This window comes from Blennius ocellaris (assembly GCF_963422515.1).
Source record: "Blennius ocellaris genome assembly, chromosome: 24".
In the NCBI taxonomy this organism is placed as follows: Eukaryota; Metazoa; Chordata; class Actinopteri; order Blenniiformes; family Blenniidae; genus Blennius; species Blennius ocellaris.
In genome coordinates this window covers 5,487,206-5,513,586 of record NC_137673.1, presented here as the reverse complement: position 1 = coordinate 5,513,586, position 26,381 = coordinate 5,487,206, and the positions used below count along the sequence as shown (strand labels likewise).

General features: G+C 45.4%; 1 long non-coding RNA gene across 1 annotated transcript in view; it reads left to right on the top strand.

The window, feature by feature from the left end:
• LOC308147586 overlaps window positions 1-18,172 on the top strand; it is a 62,856-nt gene extending 44,684 nt beyond the window's left edge. The window contains exon 3 of the long non-coding RNA XR_013937162.1: window positions 18,101-18,172. This is a non-coding gene — a long non-coding RNA (uncharacterized lncRNA). The remainder of the gene's footprint in view (window positions 1-18,100) is intronic.
• The last annotated feature ends 8,209 nt before the right edge of the window (window positions 18,173-26,381 follow it).

Below are 26,381 nucleotides of genomic sequence, written 5' to 3'. Positions count from 1 at the left end.
GCAGCAAGTTCCCCCTTCTCTCTGAAAACTTAGCCAAATCGAAACCAGCCCATGCTAATGCTAACAAGTCACTGTAGTAATAAACAGGATGCCAACCACCAGTGGATCCTTGAAATCTTACGTCTTCAACCTGGAACCTCTGGGGTCTTGTGTCCCTCTTGTTTTGTTTCAGTGTTTCTTTTGTTTTGGCAGACGGTGTACCACAGGGTTCTCTTTTGGATCCCATATTATTCTCCCTTTGATCACATTATCTGCCACTTCGCTCAGGTTTGTTATTACTATGCCCATGATACTCAGCTTTAAATTCTGTCTGGAGACCTCAAGATCGGAAAAGAGTAACTATGAAAAGGAAAACTTTATTTGAAAAAGTTAAGCGATTCGACTTTACATGTTTGATTGTACATTTTAAAAGCTGTTATGTCATTTTCCAATTGTTGAGATATCAGGGATGTTTGTTTGGGGAATCTGAGCGGTCCTTGAATGCATCACACTGTAATTATCTATGTATTTACATTCACATGCTTTGAATTGTCTTCCACACATGACTCTGAGCTGATATCATGAACCAACTGTGCCACTTGGTAAACAATGCTAATGAAGAGAGACAGTGGGATTGTCTCAGTGACACCCCCTTCTTCTTCACCCCCCCCCCCCCCCCCCCCACCAGTGTTTGTTTGTTTTTATTGTCCCTGCTAATTAGACTTAATCCCCTCGTTCGCTCGCTGTGGACCCTGACCAGACCCAGCCAATCAGGAGAGCTGATACTGCGAGGCTGGAAAAGGGGTGTGGGGTGGGTTCAGGGGGGTGGTTAGGTATCATGTCGGGTGGGGCCCCTGGCAGCCATTGTCTCACACCACAATGATCAGCTCACAAATGAGCAGCGGGCCAATAATAACGAGGAGGCCCCACTCAACAACATCTCTCTCTCTCTCTCTCTCTCTCTCTCTCTCTCTCTCTCTCTCGCTCTCTCTCTCTCTCTCTCTATGACACACACACACGCACACACACACACCTCATCTAATATCTGACATGGGAAGTGTGTTCGCTAATGGCTAATTAAAATAGGACTATTAATGACTGGCCGAGCAGCAGCAGACATGATAAGGAAACTTAGAGGGACGAATTAACACATCCTGAACATGTCATTGCAGCCAGCTGCGGCCCAGTGTGTGTGTGTGTGTGTGTGTGTGTGTGTGTGTGTGTGTGTGTGTGTGTGTGTGTGTGTGTGTGTGTGTGTGTGTGTGTGTGTGTGTGTGTGTGTGTGTGGGGGGGGGGGGGGGGGGGGGGGGGGCAGTTGTTTCCATGCATGCGACATATGCATCATATTATAGAGAATGAAACATGTAGTTATTCAAGTAATGCTTAAGGAAAAGTCTCATTTATCATTTCTGTTCCAATAGTAAGTACATATTAAAACTTGTTTGCCTGAATTAAAATATTTTCACCATCAAGTATTTTATTGAAGCATAATGTGAGCAAATGAGATAAAAAAAAAAAAAGGATAAAAGACAGTCAAAACATTGTTGCCAGGTTGTGGTTGCAGAAATGAGTCACTGTAGTATTTGTTCAAAAACAAGCCAGAAAATATCTTATCTAGTCGTGTTATGTTGCATAGGTTAGCTTTCGCTAGCACGGGTGTATGCAAAGTCCCAATCAAGCAGAACTCATGAAAACAGTTCGGGGGGGGGGTAGCTGCTCATTGCCGTGTTTCCCTCGGAGGGAAGATCCTCTTTGTGAGCGCTCAGCAGATTTAGAGGGCATGAGGAGGAACACACACACACACACACACACACACACACACACACACACACACACACACACAAACTGTCAGTTTCACACAAAAACGGAGGAGTGATGCAGGAGGGAGGTGAGGGTGGGGGTCAGAGATTAGGAGGAGGAGAAGGAAGGTGTGTAATGATTAGCCGGTACCAAGAGGCTCTTTGTAGCTCCTTCATGCTCCGTCAGCTCAGCCTCAACAACAGCAACAGGCATCATGGGTAAATTTCTTCCCACCCATTCAAACGTGAGAATGCATGTTAACAGAGTCTTTCTCCACATTTCTTTGGGCTTGAACAGGAAAAGTTTTCTTCCACAGGGTCAGAAATGTGCTTTTCTTTTACATTCCTGACCTCAAAACTACTGACAAAAAAATTTATGTTTCATTCACTGTGCAACCGTAAACCAGCTTAAACCTTCTGGAAGAGCAACATTGATTCCCTCATACATACAAAATGCTGGGAATTTGACTCCAGCTTCATCAGTTTGTCCAGTTCAGGGTAGTTTCACTGTGCAAGTATTTTTCTTGAGCTGAAAATATTAATTATATTTTAATCATATCTATTTAACTGTAAAGTGACATAGTCGGTAAAAAAAACAACAACCAAAAAAACCACACAATCTAAATGTAACTAAAATACTCCATAATTGCTTCATTACAATAATTTAGGGTTTTATAATCTATTACTTCCACTTCTAATGATTTCAGAGTAGCGAGGTTGTTACATTGTTGAAATTTAGCACAAATAAAATAACATTTTTTAGAGAAAATGCTGATTAAAACTCATATAAATAATATTTGATAATAGTACTGTGATTATACGTAATTCAGCCCGAAGCAAAACCGATCCAGATCGTAGCTCATGGTAATGCTGAAGCTCACGGCTCGTGAGCAAAACAGATTTTTCGAGGCTCTGGTTTGCTGAAGAATAACAACCTAATGCTGCAGCAGGTGTCTTTATTCCTGTAAAATTTCCCGTTTGGATTTACGACGTTTACGCCTGTAACTCTCCTCCATGAGCAGCTTCTGCTTTTATTCGCTCTGCGTGAGTTACAGTGTGTGTGTGTGTGTGTGTGTGTGTGTGTGTGTGTGTGTGTGTGTGTGTGTGTGTGTGTGTGTGTGTGTGTGTGTGTGTGTGTGTGTGTGTGTGTTGGGAGATTGAGAGAGAAAGTGGCAGGCAGCAGCTCCTGCCTCTCTCCAATAGTTGCCATAAATTGGCCCATAAATCCAGCGTGTGCTCCGCCTGAGCGAGGCTCTGGCCTACATTTGTACTTTGGCCACTCACGGTGGAAACACTGTCTGCTACTCTAACCTCCGTTTCTAGCCAGCAACCTCCCGTCGGCAGAAACTGCGCTCTCTGTGACCCACAAAAACGCCCCGGCAGCCTCTCTCTGCGACCTCTCAGAGAGCGACCGGCGACCCGGAGCAGAGGTTTCACTCCAGCAAATCACACTGATGTGCTGTGGGCTCCATGGTCGCTACCGTGGGCGCGATGAAACTCTGAGGAGAATGTTTCCCACCAAAAAGAGTGCCAACTCTGAGGGAACAATGGACGCAAGACAAACTCTGCACTGAAAATGGATTCCAACATTAGTTTGCAAGAACAGGCAGCAAAACTAGTCCCAAAGTCCACTCAAACCCGTCCAAGAACTTTCTGAAACCAGCTCAAGAAGCGTGTTGGCAGAGTGGACCGCAGTCGGTCCTAAGACGGGCCGAGAGTGGGTTTTAAAAAAGCATCCACAGTCTAAAACCAGTCCAGTTCCCATGAAAAGGGTTAAAGTCCAACAACAAATACAACTATTCTACCTGAACAGTCAGAACCAATCAAAAGGGATATGAAAACCATTTCTACATCTAAACTAGTCCAAACGTGGAAACACCAGAGTGGAAATATGTTAAAAACTTTCCCGAGAACCATTAAAACCAGTCTAGAGAAAATAGTCCATAGAACTGAAACTGTTCCAAAACAGGCTACAGAATGAGCCTCCAACAGTTTGAAGCTCTCATAAAACCAGCCTCGATTCTACAAACCATTAACAATGACTTCAAAACGATGTGAAAGAGTTGATGAAAGGCTGAAAGTGAACACATTATGTGCTCTGTAATAACCTGTTGTAAAGGCCTAGAAGTGTAGCGCTTCTGTCACCATGCAGCGCTGAAGGTGACACCTCTGTTTAACATTCCCCATCGCTGCAGCCGACGGAAACGTGTCGAGGTGGTCCTCGGCTCCGACGGGACTCCTGATGCCTTTTTTTTTGCGGCCATCCTAATCAGCGGCCATTGATTAATTGGATTAGCCCAAAATGATCTTATCACTGATCAATTTCCATTAGACACTCTAAACACATCTTAATGGGATTGGCTGAGTGTCAGGTGTGTGGTGTGTGTGTGTGTGTGTGTGTGTGTGTGTGTGTTGTGTGCGTGCGTGCGTGCGTGCGTGCGTGCGTGCGTGCGTGCGTGCGTGCGTGCGTGCGTGCGTGGGTGGGTGGGTGGGTGGTTGGATGGATGGATGGATGGATGGATGGATGGATGGATGGATGGATGGATGGATGGATGGAATTCATGAAGACTAGGAAGTCTCTGTGCCCCCCTTCTCCTCCCTTCCTGCCAGCTCCTCTGTGATCCCTCTGTCTCCCTCTGTTGTTGTTCTAAACAATCAGCAGGGGGGTTGTGGGTGGAGGCCTACACTCACGCTGGTGTGTGTGTGTGTGTGTGTGTGTGTGTGTGTGTGTGGTGTGTGTGTGTGTGTGTGTGTGTGTGTGTGTGTGTGTGTGTGTGTGTGTGTGTGTGTGTGTGTGTGGGAAGGAGACTGCGAGGATGCTTCCCTCCTCTTTTCAGTCTCTATCTGCTGGAAGGTCAGCAGGATGGCAGGTTGGCTGAATTGAAAGGGTGAATGAAATCAGGCCAAACACACCAATAGTCTTAAACCAGGCTGAGGAAGATCTCATATCTATTGAAACGGTTGGGAAAAAAGCTCCCAAATGGTCAGAATGTGTCCCAAACAAGTTCGCCAAATGGTCAGAATGTGTCCCAAACAAGTTCGCGACTTTAAAACGCAATTCAAGAGAGCTCCAGTCCAAAACAGAAAAAAAAAGTCCAGATAAAGAGAATAGAACCTGGTCAACAAATGTGAATTGGACCCGTCCAAACGAGTCCGTGAGACGTCTGAATCCATTTCAGGAATTGTGTTGAATTTGTCCTAAATAATTCCAAAACCAGTTTGAACAGTTTAATAGAAATCTCAGAACTTTCTGGAGCCAATCCCAAACAGTCTGAAAGACGGGCAGATCCAGTCCTAATGAAGCTACTAGAAGTCCACTGCAGACGAGTTTATGACGAACAGGAGGTCGTACGGCACAATGTTGATTCACACTCAATAAATCCCCTTTAATTGCACATATATGCGCCTTACGTCGAGTACAGTCGGCCTCCAGGACGCATTCATCAACAGAGACACTCATGCATGAAATAAAGCATGTTTGTCAACACACACAGTGGAAAAGCATAAAGCACCGTTAAAAAAGACATGTTCACACATAAATCTGCAACCTGAAAGCAGCAGAGCGCAGCAATTTTCAATGTCTACAAAGAACTGCGTCAAATATTATAACCCATCAACATGTAAACAAACTCCCACACAAACAGAGACACTCCGTCAGGGTGTGGATGTTCGTGTACGTACATGAGAGGAATATGGCCGTTCACACTCTGGATGGACAACAGACAGACAGAATTATGCACGCTTATTAGCAAGGGGGGTTTTGTCTACAAGAGTAAATTAAGGCAGTCGGAGAAAAGAAATAACAGGAATGTCTTCAGCTTTTCCAAAAGTGGTGTAAAACCAGTCCAAACCAGTCCAAAGCCATGCCAGCAATGCTCTAAAATCAGTCCAAGAAGGAGATGAAACCACCATGAATGAGTCCAAGAATTGGTTATGCTAGCCCAAGGACAGTCTAAAAACAGGCTAAAACTATTAAAGAGAGACTGGAGCCAGTACTGGTTAGGAAAAATAAAGAATAAAAGACCTCTGTCAAACAAAGCCAAGAGCAATCCTAAACTGTTACCATGTCGTTTGAAATCTGTCTGAGAATGAGCTCAAATAGATCATAAATTGTCTTAAAGTCATTCATAAACGCTCCAAGAAAAGACTAAAACCAAAAAGATCTTCTGAAACGATGCCAAGAGTCACCTGAAACCAGTCCTGAAACCGGGATGTCCGTCCTCAAACAGATCCATAAGTCGTCTTCAACCTGTCCGAGAATCTGAAAACCATTCAATCAGTCCAAGAATTGTGGTCCGTATGAACATATAGCAATATGAAAACCAGTTAAGACATTGTTTAAAAAGAAATAAAACACAGGTTAATAACAGTCTGAGTCTGAATAACAGGCCCCAAAACAGTCAAGAAAAAAAAAAGGATCCTCAACACCAAATCTTAACATGAAAGAATAGACTGACTGAGACCAGTTCAGAAACAAACCAGTCAGAAAGACCAAGAATTGTTGGATACGAGGTGAAGAAAGGACGTGTGAAACTTGAGAACAATCTCAAAATATTCTGTGAAATGTCCAAAAAAAAAAAAAAAAAACCCACTCTCTAATCCAGAACCAGCTCCAAATTAGTCCACAACCAGCAAAAGACCAGAGTCAGAGGAAAGAACCAAGTGCAACATTCTAACTCAACATGAGAACAGCCTCCCACACAAACAGATATAAATAAAGTCGTCCTCAGTCAGTATGTCCATGTACGTATGTACAAACTGTACATGAGGCCAGTACGCTCTGGATGTACAGCAAACACACAGAAACCTCCACGCTTATTTGCGGTGGGGGGGGGATTCACACACTACATGGATTGAGATGTTTGGTTGTATCACAGCTTCAGCTCGGCGTCGTACGCAGCTGTACGAACCACATCTCTGCTTGGGTACTGAGCCGGGGGATTACGGGGCCGGCCTCATTTACATAACTCCATTAACCCTCTGGGGCCTGAAGCATTTTGTGCCGTTTTTCACTACAATTGATTTTTCCTTTATATCTCAGATATAAAATTCTTAAACCTTGCCTTTTTTGGTGTCATTTTGTTCAGGACAACCTCATAAATGCATTTCTGAAGTATTTTCATCACTTTGGCATACTGTATTAAAACAGTGGATCTAAAAACACCATAAAATTACAAATTCGGGTGGTAAAAACATAGATTTATTGACTATAAAATTCACAGACATGGTTAACGAATCATTTAGTTTACTTGTAAAGTAAATCTAAACTATAATCAACTAAAATGTATCAAAACAGGACTGAAAAAACAATTATATACAGATATTTACAGTGAAATAGAAGCACTGCCTCAGGCGTTTTTATAAAACTATTTACAAAAGGTCACACATATAATGTCAGGTGAAGACAAATGATTTGTGCCACTCAAAAAAACAGACTCTGTCCAACACAACACAGAGGGACACATCACACATGGCATTTCCATGAAGTGTTTTTCCTTTTCTTGTGTTCCTGCAGGCAATGTTTACATTTTAGCCTTTGGCTGTTGTGGTGGAGCTGGAATGATGAGGACAGGGGGGGGGACACGTCTCCTGGTCTGGGGGACACCTGTCTCCTCTCTAACAAAAATAAGCTGAGGTCTTCAATATTGCCATCAGAATCACTCTCAAACTCAGTGTCAGACTCGATGCTCTGCTCCTTCAAAAAAAAAAAAAAGTCGGAGCGCCTGATTGACGTTCATAAGGCGCGTCATTGTTTTGATAGAAAAAAAAAAAAGAGTTCACTTGAAACTAAAAAACACTCTAATCTCACTCACTACACACTCACTACACACTCACTACACACTAACTACACACTAACTACATGGTCAAATCATGATTATAGTCGCTTTTTCTCTGATATAAATCTCAACTCACTCTCGCTGTCTCCGTCTGTCTGTTTACTTTTTCACGGGTGAACTAAACAAAATGACACCTCCCACTATGGAAACTTTTGATTGGACATGGGCTCTTCTTCTCAACCAATGAGTGAAAGGTATACTGGCACATTACAAGTGTTGGTTTTTTTTTGCTGCTCAGTTACTTTCACTTTCACTCCTGACCGCTCTTCTGCACCTGACGCACTAAATGTCGCGGAAAAACACGGACACAGTTTTCCTCATATCTCCGCTTTTATTTGGGCGATCAACATCATTTAAAAACGAGCTTGTAGTTTTATATCTGCACTTTCGACATGGATTGAAACACTGGACCAGATGACGCTGTGCTGTGACACTACTGCCTTTTCAAACGGTCATGTGATTTTGACGCTGCAGAGCGTCAATCGGCCCCAGAGGGTTAAGGCATCGTCTCTCTCTCTCTCTCTCTCTCTCTCTCTCTCTCTCTCTCTCTCTCTCTCTCTCGCTCTCGCTCTCGCTCTCGCTCTCGCTCTCTCGCTCTCGCTCTCGCTCTCTCGCTCTCTCTCTCTCTGTCTCATGCAGAGACACCTGTGCAGGAGACGTCCCCCCTGTGAGAGGCAGAATTAAGTTTCCTCTCAGGTTTATGTCGGACGTAATCCGGCCGTGCAGCTGTGAGAATGAGCCGTGGAGCCGGGAGAAGCAGCTCAGACCTGCGGAGGCTGACGTCGGGTCGGCGCCGGGCCTCAGACAGCGAGGGGCGAGAGGAGCCGGGCCCTCGCCCTCCGAACGGCTCCCGGTGCCCCGTGTGAGTACGAGCTCTCCTGCCAAGCTTCCGACGCCGGAGTTATGTTATGTCACCTCTGTTGGCAACTTCATCCGTGAGTCAGCAGGAGGGAAGCTCAGCATCCAGACATGTTCCAACTCCGCTGGCGCAAAGCCGACAGACACCGTGCTCACGTCTGCTCCACCGCACCGCGGAGAAAACAAACCTCTCGAGTAGAAGACACATCACCGAACATACAACAAACATTTACACACAAATAAACCTGCAGACTGACGTCATGACGTCACACCAAGTTTGCTCCAAATACGTCCAATTATTAACGTTTGATTCTCCAATAAAACATGACAGAATTACAGAAGTCAGTTTAAAGCCCAGAACATGACAGTAGTATCATTCAAGCGAGAATGATTACATTTAATTAACCTACTTCACAGCGTTGTCACTTCTGTCTCTGGTTTCACATTAACATCACATCTCTTTCATTTGATTTATTTGACCACGTCAGCTGGTTTTTACATCGCTGTTGTAGCTTGTGCATTAGTCTTTGTGGCGTTTACGTTTGAGTTGAAACGTTTATGTTGCATCTTGCCCGAATTGCATCTTTTGCATTCACGTTGCGTTTTTTCCGTTTTTACATTTTTCATGCATTTTGCAGTTTTGTGACTTTTGCCTTCGTGTTGCATCGTTTGCCATTCAGGCTCCGACATTCCCCATTAGTGTACTTTAGCTTGCATTCCTTGTGCATCTTTAATTCTTGTTGTTTTGAAATATCCTCTCACAGATTTTGTATTTGTGCTCTAATTTTTCCATTCTCCATGCATCTCGATTGGGACGGAATTTGTTTACGTTGCGTCTTGATTGCACTCTTCTGGCGGTTTGTGCTGTGATACGTAATTATTTGTTGTTTGTATGTGTTTCGCCTCTTGAACACATGCCGTGCACGTTACCTTCTTTTACATGCCACAACCTGTAAATTGAGGTGAAAAAGCTTCATAGTGCAGTTAAAGTGCAGCCGGATCACGAGGACCAACAGGTTGGAGTTTTACATTCAGAATTTGGAGCTGAATGTGTGAAGGCGGCTGCAGCAGGTTATGTGTGTGTGTTTGGACTGAGGAGAGTTTGGATGGAAACAGCAGAGGAGCTATAATTAGTCTTTGCTGTGATGCTGTTAGCTTGATGATATTAGCGCCTCGTGGGATCAGCCTCCCTTTCTTCCTTTAAGACAATAAGATCAATGTGGCTGAGCCGGGCTGCTATAGATAGGCCGTCTGTGTGTGGTGCTGAGGAGAGCGATGACCTGGAGGTCGCCTCCTTCCTCTGGTGTCTTTATATCCACCGGCCCCCGCAGTGTTGTCCCCCTCCTCCCCCTCCCCCTCCTCCTCCTCCTCCCCCCTTCGGCTTCCCCTCTCGGTCTGTCTCTTCTTCAGTGGCGTGAATCATGAAAGCCGCTCCTGTGTAGTCGATGGGCCTTTTTCCTCGGCGGGGAGATGAGGTATCGATTGGAGAGCCTCTGGGAGGAGAACAATAGGTCCCTTACTGAAGCCACTCTGAAGCACAAACACCTTCCCGTTAACGCAGCTCCGCTCTGCAGCGCTGCACGTCTCTGCACTCGCAGCTGGAGGAGGAGGAAGATGGAGGTGGGGGGGGGTCCCTGCAGACTGACTCGCTGCACAGGCCGGGACCCCGGACCCTCTGAACCCGCCCTGCACACGGCAGCTCTGGGCCAATCGCACACTCGTACAGGGGGAGGGCTGGAACTGTGACACCCCAGGGGTCACCGGTTCAAATCCCATAGTCAGACGCCTGAAGGCGCACTGAACTTTCTTGGCATGTAAACCCAACCCGACTCACCCCGCCTCCCCCCCCCCCCCCCCCCCCCCCCTCGTACCATCACCAGCATCCACCCACTGACGTGTTGCTGGTTTCTCTCTTCGAGGAAACGGAGTGAGGTCGTCGTCAGCAGCTCAACACAATGGTGGTCTGACCGACACAGTCAGCCCTCAATCACTGAGTGTCTGACGCCCTGGAAGCTCTGCTTCCACTCAAAAGTCCTTTTAACCATGAAAAGAAGAAACAAAATGAAGCATTAATCTGTGATGAGAGAGACATTTTAAACCCTCCATGTTAAAGTCTCACAATCCGGCGTTCATAAGTTGTAAAATACTGATTTAAAGAGTTTAAAAGATGCGTGATAATAGTGTGCAACAATAAATACATAAAGAAAGTATAGAAACATGGGAAAGTAAAAAAGAGAAAATGAAGTATGAACTATTTAAGTTTATTAAAATTCATAAAAATTTTAATACGATTAAAAAAAAAATCTATTTTCTTTTTAATATTTGTTTATTTATGTAATAGACCAGGTAACCTGTTTGCATATGTTTAAATGACTTATGTACCTTTATTTTAGTGTTATTTTTCCAATTCATAAATTATTACTTTTTTAGATTGAATTGTTTATTTTAGTTTTAATAATATCAAATTTAAAAAGAAAAAAATGAGCTCATGTTCTATAAGGACATTTTAACTTGTTTAACCTTGTTTAACCTGTTTTTTTCAGCCTCATAAAAGCAAGAGTACAGAGTATGTATTTTTCTCGTAACTTAACTTCCTGTGTGTTTTAGCACCACCAACGCTGGTGCACGCCTCAGAGAAGTGATGTGTTAAGCGAATTATTTCATAAACAAGCCTCCAGAGACGGCGGCTCGTCTCTCCGCTGTGCGGTTGGACGGGGAGTCGGGTCGAGGCGGCCGGCGTTGCCTCTCCTCTCCTCTCCTACACAGACGTCGGCGAGGCCGGAGCTCGCTGTTTATCTCATTATGCAAAATGTCTGCGGGATGCGAGAGGCCGTGGAGCAGCATAATGTGCAGAGTTCATCTGGAGTCTCTTATATGTCTGAACATTGTTTGTATCGATCGGCGTTAAGAGGGATCGCGCTTGCTTTGAAGAATCAGGATGAAACCGGGTCAGTCCGTGTGGTGTCCATCTTTAACTTCACATCGTATCGATCACATCCCTGTTTAGGGAGAAGTGGAGTTTGTTGTTGGATGTAGAATCAGCTGGTGCGTTACAGTAAATACAAGAGGGCTGCAGCGATACAGAGCCCAGGTGTAAACCAAACATTCTAGTGCTAACAGACTCACTGCTCCTTCACCGTTAGCCGGTTAACGTCCAGTGAATCCAAAGTTTTCAGAGGAAAGTTGGTGACTCTTTTGTCTGTGAGGTGATGGATGACCAGCGGTGATTCGTATCACACAGCCTCCTATATATTTTGCCCACAATGCACCGCATTTCTCAACAGGAAATGAGAGCGGCTCCCCTCCGATGGCACGCCACGGCTGAAAAACAATTTCCAACTTTCCCATTTCGTGACAGTGTCGCCGTCCGTACCGGGCCGGCCGCTCCTGCAGGCGACTCATGTGGAGCAACGTAATGAATGTGCTTCATAAACAGACGTCCGGAGTGACCGTCGCTTTATCGCGTCTGACTTAGTGGAACGGCCCGCTGATCTCCTCAGCCGGCACTTCACCAGTGCTGCTAATTCACTGCAGCTCATTTTATTGGACGTCGGATCCCCAGGAAACAAAATCACACTTGTTTATTACGTTTTTATTGTTGAAAAACATAGAAATTTAACAGCATAAAAGCTCACAATTTTAAAGAAAAGCCCATCAGAATGTGTTAAAACTCATTCAGTTTATTTGATTATATTACTACTTCAAAATTAACATTTCTTCTATTTAAAAACTGTAAGTCTTCCTTAATTTACACAAAATTTCAGAAAACACATCTTTCATATTGAAATCAACCTGGGTGCTAAAACAAGCTATCGTTTCAAGGACTCATCAAACCGTCGTCTGCAAACAGTCCATACAACCACTGATCGTTCTGACTCTTTGAATTTGGTCCTTAAAGAGTCTGAACATTAAACTAACTGCTACGCCTTTGTTGTGAAAAGGTTTGGATACTTTAAAGTTTTCAAGTGAAAGCGTTCGCTGTGTTTCACGTGTCCATTCACAGAAAATGTTCTGAAAATAAACCCCAAGGTGGAACTCTTGAAAAATACTGAAACACTGAACAACCAGGTGATACTGTGTCTGCACGTAGTCAATAGTTCTTCTACACATGTGCAAGTCGATGGACAAAACAAGGATGTTTCCTCCAGATTGTCATGCCTCCATATTCTCCTGGAACTTGGTGGCTTTATGTTTGACAGTGGCCGCAATAATAACCCCCCTAAACCCAAATGTGCTGCTGCTGCAGTGAAACAGCACACCAGCTTCCGTGGCGTCGTAGTAAAAGTGAGTGAACTAACTGGCACGTCTCTTAAGTCATGGAGTACCGCTGAGAAATGAGTCCGGGTGCTAATCTATGATCATCTCGTAAAAAAATGAAAACCCGGGTGCTAAATGAGTTGTATTGCCTCCACCACGGCTTCTTCACCTTCTCCAGGGGAATAAAGTGCAGGTGTCTGCCTTTTATGGTCAAAGTGTCTGAGGTAATAACTCACTGTTTGCCTCCTCAGAGTCCGGCTGCTGATCGCGCTGCCATGGCTCTGCAGTCTATGAATGCATAGTTTAAGATCCAGGTGCCAAATGCACTGTGGTGGCGCAGTGAAAGGCTGAAAGGGGAGATTCAACATGGTGGTGCGCGTGCATACAGCTGCGCTCAAATAATTCATATTGTATAAAACTTCTCATTTTTGTGACGTTTTAGCATTTTGGTAAAGTTATATATCTGAGCGGTGGATGTTCTTCTCCTCCTCCTCCTCCTCCTCCTCCTCCTCCTCCTCCTCCTCCTCCTCCTCCTCTACAGTATTTAATAATGCTCAGTCCTGTTTCCCTCTAACAGCCACAGCAGCAGGCAGCTAGCAGTCTTAAAGGCACCCAGGGGGTCATTTCCCACTCTTTCTCTTTGAGTTCAGTTAGAAAAACCAAGACACAAGAATTAATAAACCCCCACGCCTCCCCCCCTCACCTCCTCCTCCTCCTCCTCCCCCTCCTCCTCCTCCTCCTCCTCTCCTCCTCTCCTCCTCGCCCTGTCACCGAGGCTTCTCTCAGGCCGTTCCTTCTCTTCATTTCTCCTCGCTCGCGGCTGCATCTCGGCATCAAGGCACCGGGAGAATTTAAAATGCTCGGGATGAGTTGTTTGTCTTACGTCGGGGAGTCAAATGGCAGCGGGAGACAAGGAGAGGGGGGGGCGGCGGGGGTGGGGGAGGGGGGGGCGGGGGAGAAGGGAGAGCAAGGAGGGCTTGGAAAAAAAACTGAAAGCTTTACCCAGCTGAAAGGATGCAAACAGCCACCGAAAAAGTGGCGTGGAAACTCTTCCATCATAACGAGGCCGTGAGCCGGGGCGGGCGAGGTGGAGCAGTGATGGAGAGGGGGGGGGGGGTGGAGGGGGGGCTGTAAGGCAGAGATGGGTGGGTTATTAATTTCCACTATGCAGTATCATGCAGCTGGTGGCTGCAAAGCGGGGTTTGGCGGTAATGAAAATGGCCTAAGTCGAAGATTAATGGCTCATAAAGACGGAGCGTTTAGATGGGACGGCCGCCTCAATCTGGACAGCGGTGACTAATCGCAACGTGCACGCGCTGCCTCGCGGACACGCACACACACAAACACAGCGTCTCCCCGAGACGTGTCCCTCCAGCCCGGCTTTTACCCGGCCGCCCCCTCTGCCTCACCCTCCTTCCTCGCTGCGTGACGTGAGTTGTGGCGGGGTCAGAGTTCAAGGCGTGCAGAGGATTATCTTGATTTATGCCCCCGGCGCTCGGCGTGCAGCGAGGCGGGCAGGCGGGCTGCGGGCCATCGGCCCGGTGACACGCCGGGGTGAGGCTTCCCTTCGCCCTCTATTTCTATTTATTTATTTATTTTCCTGTTAATGGCGGCGAGGCTGACAGCGCCACCGGCATCATCAGGCCGGACAAATGGGCTCGCCAGGCGCCGGCAATTTTTCCTCCTTTGCAGCTGAAGGTGCATCATATATCTCTAAAACCGCCCAATAAGGCCGTGAAAAACGTTTTTTTTTTAAAAGCAAATTGATCTGGACGCTTTACAACGTGTGTGCTGATGGTTTGGGAGCAGCGACAGCGTCGGCCATAAAAGGAGTGATTTCCAGAGTCAATCCTGCTCCGTGCTAATAGCCTGACATGTGCTCTCACTCAATATAAACCAGATGTGGGTCCACTGCTGGCTTGTTTGGTCCTGATAAAGGGATGTTATTTTTTTGGTCTTATTAACTATGATTACGTCAGTAAATGTAAACGTGGCGAAAAAGCAACACTTATTCCGTCATATTTAGCTTTTATCAGCAGCTCTCCAGCCTCCAGAAGCAGGAAAATAACCAGCTTCGTTTGTGCAGGTCTTTTTGTATGTAGGCATGTGTCTGTTGTATGTGTGTGTGTTTCAAGGTGTGTGTGTGTGTGTTGGTGTGTACATGCATATGTGTGCATCTGTGTGTTATCCCTGTGAGGTCTGTGATTACAGCTGTGTGTGTGTGTATTTATGAGTTTGTGCATACTTGCATTTGGTTGGATGGACGTGTGTGTAGGTGTGTACAGATGCGTTTGTGTGTGTGTGTGTGTGTGTGTGTGTGTGTGTGTGTGTGTGTGTGTGTGTGTGTGTGTGTGTGTGTGTGTGTGTGTGTGTGGGTGTGTGTGTGTGTGTGTGTGTGTGTGTGTGTGTGTGTGTGATGTGACTGTTGGCTGTCAGTGGTGAAAATGAGAGCTCCTGTGTCAGATTTATCATGCCTCCTCCTCCACCACCTCCACCTCTGGCGTGCAGCCCACTCCTCCAGTGAACCCCGGCCTCGCCTCCTCGCCGCCGTGACCACCCATGCACACGTGTGTGTGAAGTGTGTGTGTGTGTGTGTGTGTGTGTGTGTGTGTGTGTGTGTGTGCGTTGTTGTCAGCTCACTGACAGCGTGACATGAAAATCTATTTGTTTTTATGTTGTGAGGGGTTTGCGGTGCAGAGAGGGGGGTGTAGGGGGTAAACTCCATCCAAACCTCATCTTCTGCACTCCCACCCCCAACAAATTGCACCTCCTCCTCCTCCTCCTCCACTTGCCCTTGCACCTGGCCCCTCTGCTGGGGCCTGTCATCCATTTTTATCTCTTTCTTCTTCTGTGGTGCCAGCAGCATGCGTTTGTGTGTGTGTGGGGAGGCGTGGGTCAAAGGTCACGGGGGGTGCATGGGGCTGCATTTTACCCCCTCGTTCCACAGGAGTCTATTTACTCCCGCCACTGTTTTTCCGAGGTGTGTTACCAACAAAGAGGGGAGCGTACTCCTTCAGGAGGAAGAGGCGCTGCTGATTCAGCGCTGCAGTATGGATTTTCATTTCTCCCCCAATCTGCCCTCGCAAGTTCCTCCTCCTCCTCCTCCTCCAGAGTCAGAGTCGCTCCAACCAAATGAAGTTCCCACTTGGCAAATCTAATTTCTCCTGTTTTCTGGGGGAAAACCTATTGAGGGGCATTAGATTTACCCCGCCACCTAATATACAGCCGGCCCAGCCTCTAAAGAAACCCTTCTGAAAATAAACCACAAATCAGGTTTGGACCCTGTCGTGTTCCTGTGTGTGTGTGTGTGTGTGTGTGTGTGTGTGTGTGTGTGTGTGTGTGTGTGTGTGTGTGTGTGTGTGTGTGTGTGTGTGTGTGTGTGTGTGTGTGTGTGTGTGTGTGTGTGTGTGTGTGTGTGTGTGTGTGTAGGCGTGTGTGTGTGTGTAGGCGTGTGTGTGTAGGCGTGTGCGTGTGTGTTAACCCTGAACAAACCGAATGAAGACAGGAAACAGTTTACTCTTGCTTGTCCTCAAGGAGGAGAAATGTTCTCCTGTGGAGGTTTTGGGGTTTATAAAGAGGACTGAGGCTGCTGCAGCATCATGTGTCTATGTGCATTGGTGTGTGTGTGTGTGTGTGTGTGTGTGTGTGTGTGTGTGTGTGTGTGTGTGTGTGTGTGTGTGTGTGTGTGTGTGTGTGTGTGTGCGTGTGCGTGTGCGTGTGTGTGTGAAGCTGTAGTGCACACACACACACACACACACACACACACACACACACACACACACACACACACACACACACACACACACCTGTGGAGGTTGTTCCTCATGTCCTCATGAAAATGCAGCAGAAATGAGTAGAAATTCAGAGTTTGCACCACGAACGGATTTGTGAGTTGGACGTCTGCAGAAGATAAATAACACTTTGTTCTCATTTTCACGAAAAAAATCATTTTATCATTCCACTTTTTGGTGAGTTAAAATCCTTGAGTTAAAATCGAAAGGATTTGAGTTTGATGGGAGGAAACAACCCTGATAATCACACACACATGCAACATATGCACATATCTATGACATCTGCACACACACACACACACACTTTTCCCTGCAGACTGATGGAAGAGGCCTCCCCTGATAACTGAGCGTCTGAGACTCTGCTGTCTAATTACCCCGAGCGGGGGCAGCAGCGGTGGTGAGGCTATTCATTTCCACGCTGAAATAGCCCCGATAACGCAGCCTTTTTTGTGTGTTGTACAGTATCGCTGGGGCCGGTGATTGAATTACAGAGCGTCCCCCGGTGACTAAGAGGCGGTAATTACGGCGTAATTTAAGATTACATTATTAACCGACTGGCTTTATTAGAATGTAACTTCACCTCCACAGTTAGTTACATCCTTATCATAAAAAAGGAGATGATTAAGGGAGAGAGGAAATTGCCACAATTGTCCTTTTGTAGCTGTGAGTGCGTGGAGCTTATTAGCAGCAAGCCACGGGAGGATTTAACTGCTCTGTTTTGACTGTGAGGAAATAAAAGCTGCTCAGGTAATATGTTGCTGCCTCAAAGAGCAAAACTAAACATTTTCTTCTGCTGCTGCTCGAGGAAAAGTTCCTTTTTTCATCCCACGCGAACTAAAATGTGCTTCTGATTCAATGCATGAAGGATTGAACCAACACCGTCGTGACAAATATATCACATGTTCATGACCAAAGATCTGAAGGAAACAGTCCAACCAGAAACCAGAATCCAGGTGTGAAACTATATTAGAAACCAAATGAGTTGAAAAAGTTTATTTCAGACATGTGGGATTAACAACAACTGCTAGAAAGAAGTTTACTCTGGCTGTATATGTCCAACAAAACAGAAAAGGGTGAAAATAATCTTGTTAAATATGTTTAGTTTAAAGGGGAAATGTCGTGAATCAAAGCGAAAGTTGGTTTTATGGTGCAATATTTACACAAACACACATTTTCTGTGTTGGAACATCCACTCTGACATACAATGAAACACTCTTTAATGTGCAAAGAACACACACACACACACACACACACACACAGCAGCAGCAGCAATGTGTCGGCGTTGACCTGAAACTGAAACAAGATTAACCCCGATCACTGGATTCAGCCACAAATCCTCTCAGAGAGCAGAAACGGGCCGAGGCCGCGGATAATCATTACACATCCCTTCATTAGTATCATATCAGCACAATGGATTACGCTCAACAATGAACGCTGCTGTTGGAGCCGCTATCGAACATCGCAAACAAGCGTCAGGCTGAGACGGGCAATAGATTACTGTTAGCTATCAGTTACTAATCGTGTGCTGCTCCAGTAAATAAGAGTTCGTAAAATCCTCTTTCCCTCTCCAAATGTGTAGGAAAACCGCCAGCGGCCATGAAAGATGTGGAAAAACCTCAAGGAAACAGCTTCTGATTTTGAAGATAGCGGCTTAATTCATGGTGAGACACAGTCAAGCTCAGCTTCATGTGTTCATACTGTCATGAAAAGCTAAATGTCATGTCTTTCTCCCTTTAGGCATGTGGAGGAGAACCTCCGGCGGTCACCAACGTCCTGACTCAGCAGAGAAGAGCTCATTTTAAGGTGAAACAGGCACAGTAACAGTTCAAGATTATTATGTAGATATAAAAAAAATGGAAATATGACAGAAGTGATGAGTGGGTTCCTCCAAAGCCTGGACGTTTTGGACTTATTTATAATGTTTGTGTCTTTTATCGACCAAGAATCTGGATTTTCATCCAAGTTTCCAGACAGATTTGTGCTTTAATCAATTTTACTGAGCGAGTCGTCACAAGGATCTCAACCTTGAGCTTCCTTATTGGTCAGATTTAGCTGAAACCAGCTCAGCACTCATTGGTTGGCCTTCAGCATCGACTGAGAGCATCAAGGAGCTGCAGACACACGGGGAACAGACGGGAGGGAGTGTGTCGGGCGTGAGGCTGTGTCAATACCTTTCCTCACACTCCTCAAACTTCGGCTTGTGTAAATTGATCGGCTGCGATTTCACCTTGTGACAGCCAGAAAAATCACTACACCTGTAAGTCCAGAGGTGAAGGAGGAGGCCACACGAGGCGGAGCGCTCCGTCCAATCGGGGGGAAGGCTGAACCCTCACAGGGAATATCTGACAACCTGGTGAACCTGGTGCTGCATACTTAAAGGATGAACATGTCTGAAACTGGAGGCCAGCAATGAAATCTGACATTCCAAGTCTGGCGCCAGTCCAAACGAGTGTCAGTGACCAATCACAGAGCACCACCACTGGTTAAATCTAGTGGAAACTGGTTTCAATAACTACACTCAAACGTATTGCTGAGAAGGTTGAAAATTTATCTGAAAGAAGTCCCAATATCTGGTCCAAATATTAAAACAAACAAGTCCAAACTTAGGTGAAACAATCTGAAATCTGTTAGAAACCAGCTTGACTTCAGACCAAACCACCATCCAGGAGCCAAATCCAAAACCAGAAACACATTTTGAACCAGCCCGAACCCAAACCAGCCTGCAAGCTGGATGAACCCAGTCAAGAGGCATTCAAAAAATAGAAACTGGTAGAAAACTGGACCATAAAATACTAATTTCAACCACAGTTTCCTCACCATTCTGATCCAAACCCTGTCTGAAACCGTCTGAAACCAGATCAAAGCTGAACCCAGCGAAGCTCAGTCCAAACCAGAACCCAGACCAAGAGAAGAACAAATTCAGTGAAACACAGAACTATATTTATTTGTTGCTGTAAACGTTGGTTGATTCTTCTTCTGCTGCTGCTGTTGTACTTTACTTTACTCAATTGTTTTTTGACTTGTTTACACTATTAGAGAAGAAACCAGAGTAACACTACCTCCACCAGGAGGCTTCAAAATGCATCTAAATCTCACACTCGTGGCAGATTTATAACAGTTACCAAGCCAAGAGGAAAAAAAACACACATTCCTGTGTTGCAGTGACGATTCAGGAAGAAATCACACCAACACAGCAATTACAGACGCCACTCGGGCCGTTTGTTCTGCTCTGAGACTCAAGATACTGTGAACTTTGTGTGTGTGTGTGTGTGTGTGTGTGTGTGTGTGTGTGTGTGTGTGTGTGTGTGTGTGTGTGTGTGTGTGTGTGTGTGTGTGTGTGTGTGTGTGTGTGTGTGTGTGTGTGTGTGTGTGTGTGTGTGTGTGTGTGTGCGCGTGCGCGTGCGCGTGCGTGTGTGTGGGATGGTAGGACAGTCTTAATAACATTTCTTCTTCTTGATCTCCACAAACATAAAGTAACGCTCAGTTTTCTGCTTTTACACCAGGACACCCTGACTTTGTGTTTTTGTTTTTGTTTAGTTTTTTTCTTTTAGCATGTTTTGGGAAATCATGGCGTACTTTCTATTTTCCCGCCAAAATATCCAAATGTGCAGTGCAGCTTCGACGTGTATTTATTTCCCCCTGCTCACCCTGCTATGTGAGAGTTCTAGCAGGCTTTTGATTGATTTCTTTTCGCGTGTCGCTTGTTTTTTCTGGGCTTTTCATTAATATGTGACAGTACTGAGGCATTAATCTGCCCCTGGAATTAAACTGTGCCAATAGAGGTTTTGTGCATGTGTGAGGGCCCCGTAACCATTACATCATGCTCCGTGCGGTGGGGTCCCCCCCCCCCCCCCCCCCCCTCAGTCGGACCCCAGTTCTGTGGGAACTGAAACCCACTCTGCTGGTTGGAACAAAGGGCTGCCCCCCTCCCCACACCTGCCCCTCACCCCCAGCCACCGCTGCCCCGGCCCACCTCGCAACAAAAGGGGCCACGGGGCCTTAATTCCCAGGCAACGATATAAATGGTGGCCCCCGACTCCCGAGGATAAGGCAGGAACGAATGGCACTGAAATGGGACAGGGGGGGGGGGGGGGGAAATGGCAAAGAAGTCATAAAAGAAGAGCCCCCCCACACCCAATACCCCCCTCCTCACCCAAGAGGTCCCTTTTGTTGGTGAGGGCGAGGGGACACAGGGTGGGGGTGAAGGGACTGGGGTGAGAGGAGACAAAGGACAGGTCGGAGAGAGTTACAGGGGTCACAACACACACACACACACACCTTCACAAAGTTTCTCACACGTTCATCAACACACATCATCTGTCAAACTGTGGAAAAAGTTACTTTTCCCTAAAAAAAAAAAATCCTAAAATAAATGTATTAATTATCTTTAAATGACTTACAATGGTCTTAAAGCAGCTTTAAAATGTCATAAAATTGTGTTTATCAACTGCAAACTTCTAAAACTGCCAGTAATTGGTCTTAAAGTCTCTTTAAATGATCTTAAAGTATCATTAAACAGTCTTTACAGTTTTAATATGTCATAAAACACCTCTGAAGTCTCTTGAATTGGATTTAAAATGTGTTTAAATGTCTTTAAATCCCTTAATATTGACCAAAACTGTCATAATAAGTCTTAAAATGGTATTGAGATTTGTTAAAGCTGTCTTAGATTGACATTAAATAGATTTTCTGTTGAAAATTGTGTTGAGTCAGTAGATGTCTTTAAATCAGTTCTATCATGCGTTAAACAGTCGTACATGCTTGGAAACTGCTAAAAAAATAAATATCATAAATCGGTCAACAAATCACTAACAGTAGGATCTTAAAGTGCCTACAATGTCTTTAAAATAGGCTTTTAAAATGTTTTAAATGTCAAAGCAGATCGTCTCTCAATCTCAACTGTCCAGATGTCAAAGTGTCCTTGAACAAGACGCTGAACCTCAAACTCCTCCCACTGGAGGGACGGAGCACCGTCGCATGGCAGCCGCCTGCACTGGTGTGTGTGTGTGTGTGTGTGTGTGTGTGTGTGTGTGTGTGTGTGTGTGTGTGTGTGTGTGTGTGTGTGTGTGTGTGTGTGGTGTGTGGTGTGTGTGTGTGTGTGACTGGGTGAAAGTAACTCCCATCTTAAAGTATTTTTGGGGCAAATAAATCAGTGCAAAAGTGCTCAAATAATGAAATCCATTTACCAAAATCGTCACTTCAGCGACAAAAAAGTCTTTTGAGCATTCAAAGTATCTTAAAATGTTACGCAACGTTCCAAAGACGCCGTTGAGTATTGAAAAAACGTAAACCAGTTGAACAGCTATTGAAACGTGGTGTCCCTCAGGGCTCAGGTCTGGGGCCTTCGCTCGTCCTCGCACAGAAATGTTTGTGTTTCCACTTAAGAATACGTCAACCGATACGAGTCAATCAAGAAGTGATGCTACAGTAAAACACAAACTCCTGCTTCCCTTCAAATAACGCGCGACGACACCCGCATCCTCCACCCTCGGGTGGATGCAGCAGGTGCAGAAGAGCTGTTTGCAGAGCATGCTTCCAGTGTCAGCCGGGCGCCGCAGAGCGGCGGGATAATTGGTGTTGTGTTGAATTTAGTGTCTGTGGCACTTCAGGGCCCTGAAAACAGCAGCTCAACAGTTACCAATCATTTCAAACCCCGGCTGGAGAAAAGCAGCGCGGGCCGCCTTTCTCTGGGGGCCACGGCCTCGGCACCTTCAAAAGAACACTCTGTGTGTGTGTGTGTGTGTGTGTGTGTGTGTGTGTGTGTGTGTGTGTGTGTGTGTGTGTGTGTGTGTGTGTGTGTGTGTGTGTGTGTGTGTGTGTGTGTGTGTGTTTCTTTTGAAGAGAAAAGAGGCCAGGAGCTGGAACAATTAGAGCAGTTTTGCCCCGCTCCCCCTCCCTCCTGCCCTCCATCGCCTCTTCACACACATTCGTCCTCCACCAAACACCCATCAGACTTCTGACCGCGCTCCGCGCTGAAACGTTCCTCTGACGCTGAGGGAAAATGTGCCATTCCGGCCCGGACGGGGGAGTCTTGACACTCCGGAGGCGGCCATTTTTGTTGGTGTGCAGCGACTCGTGCATGTGCAGAAGAATGACTAGCTTGATACCGATGTGGCGTCGACCCGTTACTGTAACTGTGCTTTTAATTTTGAAAATACATTTTATCAGCGCCAACAGGAGCTAAAGGGGATTGTAAAGTTCTCATGCAGAGGTTTAGCGTGAACCCCCCCCCCCCCCGTCTCAACTTTCCCCTGCTCATCCCCTGCACCACGCTGCGGCCTGCAGATTGTGTGCCGCGCAATTAGACCGCCTAAATGAAGTCGTAACGGAGACCGGGGCAACGGGCGCCCGCCACAGCGCCTCCGGTCGTCTCAGCGCTTTATCTGCAGAATGCACGGCGGAGCTTTAAACCGGCACGCCGAGCGGGAAGGGGGGAGGACAGGTGCATGCTGGGAGGTTCCTCTGCGTCTTCTGATACTGCCGGCCCGTCAAATATTTATTCCACAGACGGTGTAATGCGGCGCGATACGCGGGTGAGGGCCTGTTTTTCAAAGACCCCCTTAAAGGGGGACGTGTGCTCGGCGAGCTTTGATTGTAAGGAGGGGGGTGGGGGGGTGAGGGAGGGGTAGAGGGGGGGTGGGGGGGTGTAAACAGCCTGGAGTCGCAGCGACGCGGCGGCACTTTCTCATCAGCAGCGGCAGGTTTCGGGGGGAAATGGGATTAAATTTGAGCGGGAAAGGTGTGATGGCACCTGCAGAAAGTTTACACTCAGAACAAAGAGGTGAGACGCTTCAACAGGTGGAGGTGGAGGTGGAGGTGGAGGTCATGTCAGGGTGAACTTCACCTGCTGCTTCACTGATTTGGGGTTTTATCTATTTTTAGAGATTTCAGGTTTGATTTTTGACATATTTTGTATAAGATTCATACTCAAAGTTCAGGGGGTTTTCATCACATCTTGATTTTATTTGATTTAGAAGTTTTTTAATGCTTAATTTCCAGGCTTTTTGATGCTTTCTGACATGATTTCAGACTAATTTTAGTGCAGTTCTGTATCTGATGTGAGAACATACTTCAGACTTGAGTTTTTGGATTCGATTGTCTAATTCAGTCTCCTGGTTCTGAGCAGGTCTGGGTTGTGGTCTGTGATGGTCTTTGAAGGAACTTAAAATGTAATCCAGGATCTTCACACGGCTTCATCAACTGCAGTCAGAAAAACCTTAAAATCACGTTTTTACTCTGAGTTACTGAAAAAAACTAAGGTTTCTGCATGTACTCGACATGTATCTCATTTTACAGATTTTACAGATTTCAGACTTATATTCAGACTTTTATCCTTGATTTACTCAAATTACACTTTTTTTCAGAAGAGTTTTAGACTTGGTTTAATTCTGATGTCAAACTTGGTATTTGACTGATTCTATGTTAATATGTGAGCTTGATTTTGTGTAAAATCCAGTTCAAAATGATTTTGAGCTTGATTTTACACAATTTTAACTTCATTTTAAACATAATTTTTTACCAACTTGAGACTTTCTTTTTAGACATTTCATCTTAATTTCAAGCAGATTTTGAATTTGCTTTTAAACTATTCCAGACTTGATTATGTTCAAATTTAAAACTTGATTTTGAACTTGATTTCAGACTTAATTTCAGTCCAGTTTTGGACAAATTTCAGACTAAATTCTCTTTAGATTTCACACGTTTTAAATCTGTTTCCACACAGATTTCATTTTAGATTTTTGACCTTTTTCCCCCGATGATTTTGGACTTGATTTCAAACTGATTTCTATTCAGACTGACAGTTGAATGTGGATTCAGGCTGCTTTCAGATGAGTTGTGACTGATTTCCCACTCTGGGTGGTTCATGTACATCTTCCAGTGGTTCTGGTTTTGTGACTTAGAGAAATCAGTGGGTTATTTTTAAACTTTTTATTAGACTGAATCAATCGTTTTGACTCGTTCTTTATCTTGGATTGCAGCTGGTTTGTGTCTCTTCTCTCCGGGTTCGTTGGCGTGGCGATATGAAAACGTGACGCGGAGTGTGAAGCCGGAGCACGTGGGAGAGTCTTCGCTCGGCAGCTAACAGGTAAAGTGACCGCAGGGAGGAAATCTCACACCTCGGCGTCGACGCCGCAGAAGTGTGAAGGAACAGAATCTGTCTCACACTCCGTCACCGAGCCGTAAATACACCACCAACTACCACCTCAGGCCTTGCTCATCTGCACCGGGCAGAGAGGACGGGTACCAAACAACCTGAGTGGGGTTTTTTTGTTTTTTTATTTTGAAAATCTAATTTTGACTTCAGGTGTTGGTTTTAGGCTCTTTGGTTTTATTGCTTGATTTTAAACTAATGTCAAATGGACTTCGCTTTGATTTTATGCTGATTTAAGCCTGGATGTAGATTTTTCGACTTGCCATCATCTGGAATTACACTGAATTCACTATAATCTGATTTTATACTTCATTTTAAGTTTAGGCTTTCCTGGTTTTTAGACTTGACACTGACTTGAATCTGGTTTTAAACTCGACTCTGCGCCAATTTTGAATTCATAACCATTTTAACAGCTTTTTGACTTAATCTAATGTTTATTCCAGCGATATCATGTCATGTTTGACTGGTTTTCGATGGGGGTTGAGGAGCCGGGGGAGCCGTCAGAGGTGTGTAGCTGCGGTGGGCCGGCGCTGCCTTCACAGCAGGGGGGGGGGATTCTGGAGCGAACATCACACCGCTTCAGCAGCCAACCACACGGGCTCATGCCAAGACATTTGGCCAGCAATCCCACAATGCTTTGGTGCGTGTCAGTGATGAAAGAGGAGCGTGTTTGGATGTGATTCAGGGCGCCGCGGTTCACCTTTAGACTCTGAAAGAGGCGTCGCTGCACGCTGTGTTTGGAGGAGACATCAGAAGCGTGGCGGATTTACAGCCGACGCACGCTCACCTCCACCTGCCTGCAGTCTGGCTCCTCCTGCAGCAGCGCCGTTCGCTGCATGGGAAGCTGCAAAATAAAAAATCATTATTTGTGCTTTCGCCTGCAAACGCTGAATGACCAGAAAGATTTAAACTCGTCACGTCGACAGAAATGAAGTTTTTCACAATTAAAGAGCATTTCTATACATTTTATTCTTCATTCTGTCAGTTTTCACAGGTTTACAGAGCTCAAACTGTCCAGTGCACACTGGGGACAGGATTTGAAGATTATGGATGGATTTTAATAGAATTTTTACACATTTTAAAGCTGATTTCAATGGATAGTTGGCAATTTTGAGCTTCATTTGAGTGGATGTGAGACCAGTTTATGGGACATTTTTAATTACAACAAAATTCATCTCTCATTAGACTTTATTGAAGATTCTTTCAGACTGGGTCTGTACTGGGTTTATCATGTACTACTGAGCTGATAGAGCAGTTCAGGACTGATTTTAACTGGTTTACAACTTTTTGTAAACTGATTTAGTTGTTTTTATGAAATAATTTTTCCATTTTATTCAAACATTAAACTTGTTTCTTTTGAGTCTTGATCACAAACAAAATGTGGTCTTGAATCAACCCATTTTGGGTTGGTTTTGTAGAACTTTATTTTTTCCAGATCTTTGTGTGATCATTTAAATCTATCAGGATGTGAAGAGGAAGGTTGTGCTGAAACTTAAAGCTTTGACCTCCATGACTGAATGTGAGTGTCATTTAAACCTTATTATAACTGATGGATGGATGGATGGATGGATGGATGGATGGATGGATGGATGGATGGATGGATGGATGGATGGATGGATGGATGGATGGGATGTATATGTGACAGAGTGGTGTGGAGCTCCCACCTCGTGTGGAGGAGGTGTGAGGAGGTGCAGCAAGGCTAGAAAAA